Source organism: Chlorocebus sabaeus, chromosome 8 (assembly GCF_047675955.1).
Source record: "Chlorocebus sabaeus isolate Y175 chromosome 8, mChlSab1.0.hap1, whole genome shotgun sequence".
NCBI classification, from domain to species: Eukaryota; Metazoa; Chordata; class Mammalia; order Primates; family Cercopithecidae; genus Chlorocebus; species Chlorocebus sabaeus.
The window spans coordinates 43,100,457-43,110,693 of NC_132911.1; the positions used below are offsets into that span (position 1 = coordinate 43,100,457).

Consider the following 10,237-nt stretch of genomic DNA (forward strand, 5'->3'; position numbering starts at 1 on the left):
GCATTTTTTATTATGTCACTACATAGACTATTTAGTTCAACTGTTGGTTTTTTGTTTTTGTTTTTGTTTATTTTAAACAGGGTCTGGCTCTGTTGCCCAGGCTGGAGTGCAGTGACACAACCTCAGCTCACTGTAACCTCCACCTCCCAGGCTCAAGTGATCCTCCCACTTTAGCCTCCCAAGTAGCGAGACTTCAGGTGTACTCCACCACACATGGTTAATTTTAAAAATTTTGTAGAGATGGGGCCTCCCTATATTGCCCAGACTTGTCTCAAACTCCTGGGTTCAAGTCATCCACCTACCTTGGCCTCCCAAAGTGTGGGGAGTATAGGTGCATCTGGCAATCTTGCTATAGTAAAGACTTTTTCTTATTTATAGTAAGACTTTCTTGATAAAGGAAGCCCCATATTGATTTCTATTCCAGCAAACTCTTTAGTGTGAGTAACTACTCCAGGATGTTTTCATGACATTTCAGCTCTTCTATAAGAATACATTTCCCCGTAAAACTTAAACTTCAAAATGCATTTGTTAACAATGCAATTCAACTTTGTCTTATACATTTCAGAGCTAGTTTATTTGTTAGCAATAAGTAGAAAAAAGAATTATTTCTTCATATCACCTTAATGTTTACATTGCATATATAGTAAAAGAATTGCCATGTTAGCAATACCTGTGAAATAATCAAGTTTTGGTAACACATTTGCAGCTTTATTTGCTCTATGTGTTGGCTTTCCACATCATTAGCAAGGTCCTGAATATATTGATTTATGGTGTCCTTGGAAAGTAGTATTTGAACTACCTTCTTTGCTATAGATGTGCCAACATCTGCAAGTAAACATCCTTCACTGGTCTTGTATTCTTCTAAATACAGGAGTGTGCTTTAAAAGAAGCCCACAAATCACTGCTTACATGTGACATATGAAACTGTTTACACGTGACATTTGATTCTATTGGCTTTTTATTCAATCACTTTTTTTTCAAGGAATTCTGTTTTTCAACTTATTTTATATGTAAATGACATTTCAGTTCTGAAAGTTTCATTACTTCATCAGCCAGTACCACTACACATATGATACTTAGTGTTTATCACTTTGCTACCAAATTTAGTTACAAACTAAATTCGATATGAAAGATTATACTTCCACACAGACATATTACAAATTTGTGTGGTCTTAATTTCTTTGAAACTATTTTCATCATCATCATTCTGTCTAGCACTTGTGCCACATTCAGAAAATATGTATCTTTTTGACAAAAAAAAAATCTAGGGGAACTTGTTTTGTATATATTTTAAGGTTAAAAATAAATAGTACAAAGTTTACTTTCTTAATTTAACTAATAAGGTTGAATTATAAATGTAAAATCAGCTTACTTCCTTGCTGCTTCAAGAACAAGACAATATTCTTGCCCATCTGCAAATGCCAGCAAGACTCCATGGCCTGACCTAGTTTAACAGACCGGGGAAAATAGAAGATGCCCTGCATCTAAAGGAAATAATTGACTTCACCAGATGCAGGTGATAGAGAGAACAGAGAGCACACGAAGGAGGTAGAAGGGTTGGTATGGAGAGGTTGCAAGTTCTGTGCCTGGTGAAACTAGCTACTACTAGCAACAGGGAATCGTGCAATAGCTGATTCAGGACCTGCAGTACATATAGTAGCCAGATGTCACCTGTGCTAAGGAGCAATGATTGCTTCTCTTGTCATTGTCATCCAGGAAGGGCAGCCAATAGCAAGTTGCCTGAGGATTGTCCAGCAATAGTAAGCTTCATTTATGTCTGGCCACATCTGATAAATTCAAGCCCAGGACATACTCCTCAGATCCTTGTAATGAGGATGTCCTTCCACATCTAAAAGGGTTACAGTGATACAAAAGGGGAAGATCCCAGCACTTACACACAATGGGGGCAGGGACAAGAAGAGTGAGTAGTGAAAAACAGACTCCATTACTAGGGGACCATACAGTGTCCCCCAGTAACACACTCAATGAAGTAAGCAATTAGACTTTATTTTTTTGTCCTTATTTGTTTTCAACTCCACCTTTATCACTATGCTCCATTGTTATCTAGACTATAAACTCCTTGAAGATGAGGTTGAATCATATTTATCTTTCTATCTGTAGCATACGACAGATTACCTGACACATGGTACATGGTACATCTTCAGTGAATACTTATTGAAGAAGTGGATAGGTAGATAAATAGAGGAAAGGTTGGATGGGTGAGTGGATGAATGGATGGATGAATTTAAATGTAAATAATGAAACAATGAATAAAGAAATTGTTTTTCCCTAAGATTCAGAGAAAATGTGAGAAAGATTATGGTTACTACTTTGGGCTAGGCAGTCCACCAATCACTGATAAGTTTCATCATCAGTGAAATGGAGATGATACCACCCATCACACTGGTATACCATGTATATTAAATGCACTTGTACATGTGAAAGGACTTTAGGAAACATAAGATGATATATAAGCATTAGAGATTATTATTTTATTTCCACCTTATTTTCATTTGAGATCATTTTTCTCAACTTTAGGATGCATGATTCAGTTGAGAGAATATTAAAAGTGTAAATTCCCTCCCTTATTCCCAGAGTTTGTCATTCAGAAATGTGATAGGTCCCAGGAATTCACATGTTTAAGAAGCTTCCTCGAGAATTGTGATGAGGTGGTCTACAGAGTGCACTTTGAGAAGCACAGATTAAAGGGATATGATATGACAACCCCTTCCCCACCACATTCTAGCAGAAGAGACATAGTAGAGCCACAGAATGACAAGTGAGGGCAAAGGAGCCATGTCCACCCATACACCTAAGTCAGTTATTTGTAAAAAAAAAAAAAAAAAACAAACAAACTTGATACACACAGTGATAAGGTTTGGCTCTGTGGCCCCACCCAAATCTCATCTCGAATTGTATTACCATAATTCCCACATGTTGTGGGCGGGACCCGGAGGGAGATAATTGAATCATGGGGGAGGTTTCTCCCATACTGTTCTTGTGGTAGTGAATAAGTCTCCACAAGATCTGATAAAGGGAATCCTGTTTCATTTGGATTTCATTCTTTCTTTTGCCACTGCCATGTAAGAAGTATCTTTTGTCTTCTGCCATGATTGTGAGTCCTCCCTAGCCAAGTGGAACTTTAAGTCCATCAATCCTCTCTTTCTTCCCAGTCTCGGGTATGTCTTTATCAGCAGCGTGAAAATGGACTAATACACATAGCTTTGAGTTTATTCAATATTATAATCATATAAGTATCTGAATGAATTAGGTAAAGGTGTAAAGGATTTGAATTTTCCTAACATTTACATCACATCTATTATAAGTCATCTGTAGAAATCACCTAAGCTGGGTGAGAAAATCACTTTGTATATAGAAATTGTTCACACAAATTTGCTTTAAAATGTTCCCATTCTCACAGCTTCAAATGCATGCTGCCTTATTTTGAGTTAGTGTAAAAGCATGCCATTGTGGAAGTGACATATATAGTCTTAGAAAACACAATGCTCAATAGCTTAAGGTGTGCATAACATTTGTCCAACTCTAACTCATCCAGTTGTGGGCCCCAAACTCATGCTCCTCCCTTCCCTGTCAAGGAAACCTTCACAAAACTTCTGGAAGTCATTAAATACTTTTCATCCTCAACATAGTGTTGGACTCTTTCTGCTCTTTCTGCTCTGACAATCAGAAAAAGAGAACATGCCTCAGCAAGGTCACTTTGCATTGGCCCTCCTGCTGCTGGTGCTGATGTCACACTGTGCCAGTGTCCTAAGACACAGAAGCTGGCCCACTGATAAGGGGAGAAACACTCCCTCCTCACCTTTCAAATGACTTTATGCCACACTCTGTCACAATTATCCCAAATGTTAAGCTGCAAGGCAAAATTTTCTCCAAATACTGATTGTGAAAGCCGTCTTTCATTTATACTTTCCCTGAGACTCAGACCAGAGAATGTGAGAGCTGGCCAGAGAACTGACCTCTGAAAACATTCCACTCCCTCTCAAACACTCTACCCCAGAGGAAAGACTGTTTTGTTTTGTCTTCCTCTGCCATCCACACACTCTTGGGCACAGTTTCTATAAGTGAAGTTTCCAGAACCTTCTGCATCAGGTCTCCAGAGATACTTGTAAAATAGGCAGACTCTAGGGTCCCATTCTGAGCTGCTGGCTCAGAATCCCAGGCTGGGCCTTGGAATTTGGCTCATGAATAAGCAGCTTCGATAATTATTGTATGCTCTACATTTTACAATTTTTTAGAATTGTATGATTAGCTTGTTCTACCCAAGGGCTTTATTTCACTTAGAATCTTTCAGATTAAATAAGCAATTTATCCCTTCTTAAAATTTTTTTTTTATAAATTTCTTTTTTTTTAAAAATTTATTTATTATTATTAAACTTCAAGTTGTAGGGTACATGTGCACAACGTGCAGGTTTGTTACATATGTATACTTGTGCCATGTTGGTGTGCTGCACCCATCAACCCGTCATTTACATAAGGTCCTTCTTAAAATTTGAGACTTAGATATATAATGCAGCGGTTTCCTTAAACCATCTAGTCTTAAATAGGGTTAACCAGAAAAGATCTTGAAATTTGAAAAGGCTTTATTTGCACTTGTAAGGAAACATAATTTTATAATGATGTTTTAACTCTATGTTTCTGTCACATTGCATAGAGAAAGTAGTATAAGGGAAAATTTTGTAAGAGTCTCTCTTTAAAATATGACAATAGACATGACACCAGATTGAATTGAAATTTCATTTCTTAGAGTAAAATCACATACCAGAGTTAGCAGAGCTAGCACCAAAAATTTAGTTAATAGAATAAAGCAAGCTGATGTTGAAGAAAATATGGTGTCTTCCGGTTAGTCGATAGCACAGATTCTGTGTGAGAGTGAGGTAAAGAGTTATGCATAAATGAAAAGAAAAACTCAGAGAACATGAGTGCTATAGTCCTAGGTTAGCAGACAGGTGGTAGCATTGCTTGTATAGAACAAAGCTTCCCCAGGGCCCTAGCAATGTAGAATCTAAAGCTTGCATGGGCCAGGTTAGACAGGATTTAGGAAAATTGGATAGGATGGATCCTCTTTATAAAGGAGCAGCAGTTCATATTGATAAGTTTTAAAAATGCTACGTGAACCTTGTCCCGAGGTGGGGTGGCATCAATGGTTGCTGGATCTGATGTGAAATAGGGTTGTCCAGTGGAGCTTTTGGAGTCAGTTATCAGCTTCAGGCAGGTGTCTAACGTATGAATGAGGAAAGTTCCAGGCCCATTTCCTTAAAGAGGAAATAAAATTGATAGCAGGAATTGGATGAAAGGGAGCCAGTATACAGCTTCATGTCAAAATGGAATAAGAAGCCTAAGCAGATAGTCTGTTATATGAGGGGGAGACTAAACAGGGACATCACACCTATTTTAAGAAGAGAGCAAGGGGTAGTGACATACAACAACTGACTTCTTCAAAATTCACCTTGCTAATGAAGATGGAGCTCCTAATAGAAAATCAGGCACTGTTGTTTTCCTCTGGTGCAGAGATTGGACATGGCTATACCTGTAAGGTATAAATGTTTTATTTTTGTTGCTTCTGGGCTGTCCAGAGGCAGATAGGTGGTAAATAAGTGTTTGCTGGTGGAATGATGAAAGAGTTCTAAACCAAAAGCAAACTTTTATCCCCAATGTAAAGAGAAGGTTGGGAGAAAGGAAAGGGGCTCAAGCAATTAGGTGGGGTTTCTACATATGACTGAAGCAAAAAAGAAAGCATGGCCCATGAATATGTTTTCCTATCAATAGAAAAGTTCCCTAAACTAATATATTACTTGAAATTAAAAATAATTTACCACTGAGAATAAAATTTCCAACACTAACAATTTCAAACAAAATAAGAAATAAAAAAGAAAAAAACTCAGAAATGTTTCCTTGTATGTTGCAATGATGAGAATCGGGAACAAAAATTTTATCGATGTTTATATAACACTGCCCAAAAGAGAGACATTGAGTATCTAATTTATGTAATATTCTTATCATCAGAACAGTGTTAATATACAGGAAAATATTTTGTAATTTTAAAGCACTGTATCAAAAGTTTTTAATTGTCCTTCATATTGTGGTGATTTGTGACCTGAATTAGAACAGGGTCCTTCATGGGTTTCTCAAAATAGGTACTCCCTTCAAATACAACCTCAGGATATTAAAGTCCTTTCCCTAGGCACCTTGTTATTTCAGAAGCACCTAACATTTCTTATGTACTCTTTAAATGTCAAGGATTCTACTAAGGTGTTTTATATATATTATTTCATGCAACATTCTAGACAATGTACATTATTACATATCTATATTCTGCTCAGTAATGTTACAAAACATATTACAAATTAATAGTCATAGTGGTTTATAAGATCAATCTTTTGAATGTGAAAAGTGAATCAGTTCCTTGGGACCCAAACACTCCCTTAAAAGCTGATAATTCTACCCTATAGGGAGGTGAACTCTTAAATACAACAATCACTGAAAACCACTCAAACCACCCCACTGACTGTATTAATACTTTTATCCTATTTATCTTTTACAAAATGTTCCTTTCAAAACAAAAGTTCAATTTGTTTTCAATAACAAAAACCCTATACATGAAAAATTTTAAATTTTTTATCACTTTGTAAAATGAGTAACAGCATATTTCTTTTTTAAACAATTCTCTGTGGATTGTATGATTCCCTTAATTTTCGTTAAGGTGAGAAATCAGTGTTGAGTGGTTCCCCACACTCAGCAAAAGAAGTCTTCAACCTGCCTCTATAGACTCTGCCTTGGGAAGAAACAAGCAGAAATGATGCATAGTAGGAGGACAAGCTAGGATAATAGAAAGATAAATACTATCTACACACCTCCAGCAGAGAAAGACAGCACATATTTTTAAAGAAATGATAAAACACTTTTAACTTCTACAAATGGGGACTTGCATGGAAAAATGTGATTTAACAAAAAATTTTAATAAATACTAGCTCTGTGTTATTAAGATGGCAGATAAGAGCACTTAATAAAACACGTGTCAAGCAAAATCCAGGCCAGGATCATTTGAGATAAAATAGTCTTATTATCATACAATCTGTAAAAGATTAATGAAGCCTTTAATGCAAAGCATTAATGGAGCTGGCTGCATTCTGACCTTACCGAAACTTTTTTAGGACTTTGGCAGTTTTAAGTAGGAAGAATAGCTTTATTCAAGAAGGTTTCTTTTCCTTCCAAAATTTATTCACATTTAAGGAAATGCAGATATATGGGCTTTTCCCTTAACACATAGTGCAGTTATCATTCATATATAATCGTCCATAAAACTCCTTGAAAAGTCTATTAATCTCTTCAGTATCCATGAATTTGATATCATAATTGTTCTTAACTGTAGCTATAGTGGAAGAACTGCTTGCCTGTTTTCTTGCTAATAATCCACTGGTTTTATAACTGAATTGAAATAAAGCCAGTTCTAGCAGTAAAGGTGAGGGTGACCCAGATGAATTAGATAATTGCCTTCATAGCCTATTGATCTTCTATTTGAGGTCTTTTAGGTCTGAATATTTTCTCTTTCCTAATAGAGCTTCACATGTTTCTCAGTCACTAAGAGATTTAGTTGGATTCCAAAGAATATTAAGGAAATAACTAGAAGGCAGGATTGTATTAAAACATACCTGGGTTCAAAAGTTCCTTCAATTCCCAACACCAACATCACATTTTCTATTCAAACATGGGATATATAGCTTAACAATAGGTAACTTATTCATTCACCCACATGTGTCAATGTGCTGTTCACTATATTAAATCTACAGATTTAAATAAACAAATCTGTTCTGAAGAAACTCAAGAGTTTGGTGAGAAGACACATAGGTAGATATATAAATATCAGTGAAACAATAGAGGTATGGAAGGATATTATGAAAGAAGAGATGAGAAAAACCTAGCCTGGACTAAGATAGAGGAGAAAAATACACATGCGCAGAATACAATACACGACCCAAAGTCCCTTCCCAAGTTAAGACTCCTTGTTGCTAAAAAGTGAGAAAATATTAAAGATCCTTGCCTTTGTACAGGAGAAAGAATGTCTCAGTCACTGAAACTAGAACAATAATAATCAAGATATTTGTAATTGAAATAAATTTACAAGTAGGCTGAGCATTTTAATGGACTTAAAGAGCTGGCATAAAGGAGCAATAACAAAGAAAATAGGGATTTATTATTTCACGACACAACTGCAGAAGACTAATTGTGATTGGAACCTCAAAGATCATTCTAGGAAATTTAGTATGTGAGTTTCTTACAACCAATCTGACCTCCTGTCAGTCAGTTCATTATTTTTGAAATCCACAATTTGCATTTTGTTCTAGCCTTCATGTCCTTCTTATTAGAATTCCTTCCTCTTCTCTTTCCAACAATTTAGTTCCTGACTAAATTGATGGTCCAACTCTAGATTTATTTTACTCATGAAACTTACAGTTCCAACCAACACTACTTTTTCTCCAAGTCTGTTCACACAACCCAGCCATTTGAATCACAGTGATTTAGAATTGGACTAGGAGGCCTCCTCATTTTACACGTAAGAATGAGAAAGCCCACAGAGTTTCGATGACTTGTCCAGGATCACATAGCCAATAAGGATCAAAGTCAGAAATAAAATACTTTTATTCTAAGGTCTTTTGATTTCTAGTTCAGTGGGGCTTCCATTGCGTGATGTTAATTCTTGATTTAATGCTTATATGGTTTAGATATAATCCTCATTGAAATATTTTTTACTGAATTTGTTAGTAACCACAGCTTGCCATCAACCTACTCAACTTTACCTTTCTCTCCCGCTTCATCTCTTCAGAAAACCTGTGTGCTGATGGTAACTGCTCCAGCCCTCTTTGTGACAGACCCATGAAAACCTGCTTTAAGGAAAAGTTGAATGTGATCATTCCTTGCATTGAACTGACTGAAAAATAAAAAGGGCATCTCTCCTAATACAGTTTCCTGGATAAGCATACAGAGTAAGGAATCGAGAGGTTCAGTGGATCTTCTTAAAAACTAAAAAATCATACCACATATGTAGCTGTACAATCTACTAATATCTGCCTTTAACTTGGGAGTTCTCCCTTTTCCAAAAAAAAAAAAAAAAATAATTGAGATTAACAAAAACTTTATCTTCTACCTTTATGATCAATAGTGCCAGACACGAGAGTAGGATTCGCCGCCGCAGCCGCCGCCGCCCCTAGGAGCCGCGGGGACCCTCGTGTCGTCGCCGCCGCCACCCAGATCCCCGCACCATGCCATCGGAGAAGACCTTCAAGCAGCGCCGCACCTTCGAACAAAGAGTAGAAGATGTCTGACTTATTCGAGAGCAGCATCCAACCAAAATCCCGGTGATAATAGAACGATACAAGGGTGAGAAGCAGCTTCCTGTCCTGGATAAAACAAAGTTCCTTGTACCTGACCATGTCAACATGAGTGAGCTCATCAAGATAATTAGAAGGCGCTTACAGCTCAATGCTAATCAAGCCTTCTTCCTGTTGGTGAATGGCCACAGCATGGTCAGCGTCTCCACACCAATCTCAGAGGTGTACGAGAGTGAGAAGGATGAAGATGGATTCCTGTACATGGTCTATGCCTCCCAGGAGATGTTCGGGATGAAATTGTCAGTGTAAAACTAGAAAAATGCATCTATTCTAGAATTTTTTAAACCCTTACCAAGGAAAAAAATGGGATGTTACCAACTGAGATGGATCAGTTCATCTAATCACAGATCATCCAACAGTAGTGTTCCCACCTAGGAGTGTTAGGAAGTTGTGTTTGTGTTTCAAGCAGAAAACTGAGCTCCAAGTGAGGACGTTCAGCTTTGGAAACTATATTATTTAATGTAGGCTAGCTTGTTTTCAGATTTTAAAAATTAAAAAATGAAATACTTTGCATTCTAAGTTGCCAATAAAATACACCTTCAAGTTATTTTAATGCTCTTTTCTCACTAATAGGAACTTGCAATTCCAGGAGTAATTTAAAGGCTTTCAGAGAGACCCTGAGTCTTCTCTTCAGGTTCACAGAACCCACCGCCTTTTCGGGTAGAAGTTTTCTACTCAGCTAAAGAGATCTCCCTAAGAGGATCTTTAGGCCTGAGTTGTGAAGCATTTGCATTTGCCATCAGAGTTGGCACAAATGCAGGGTAAATGAGGTGTGTGTAAGAAAACGGCCCTGACTGTAAACTGCTGAAGGTCCCCAGCTCCTAACAGAA

General features: G+C 37.1%; 1 pseudogene; it reads left to right on the plus strand.

Annotated features, from left to right (window-relative positions):
* The first annotated feature begins 9,186 nt into the window (after positions 1-9,186).
* On the plus strand, positions 9,187-9,980 carry LOC119618893 (microtubule-associated protein 1 light chain 3 beta pseudogene; annotated as a pseudogene).
* Positions 9,981-10,237: the final 257 nt, after the last annotated feature.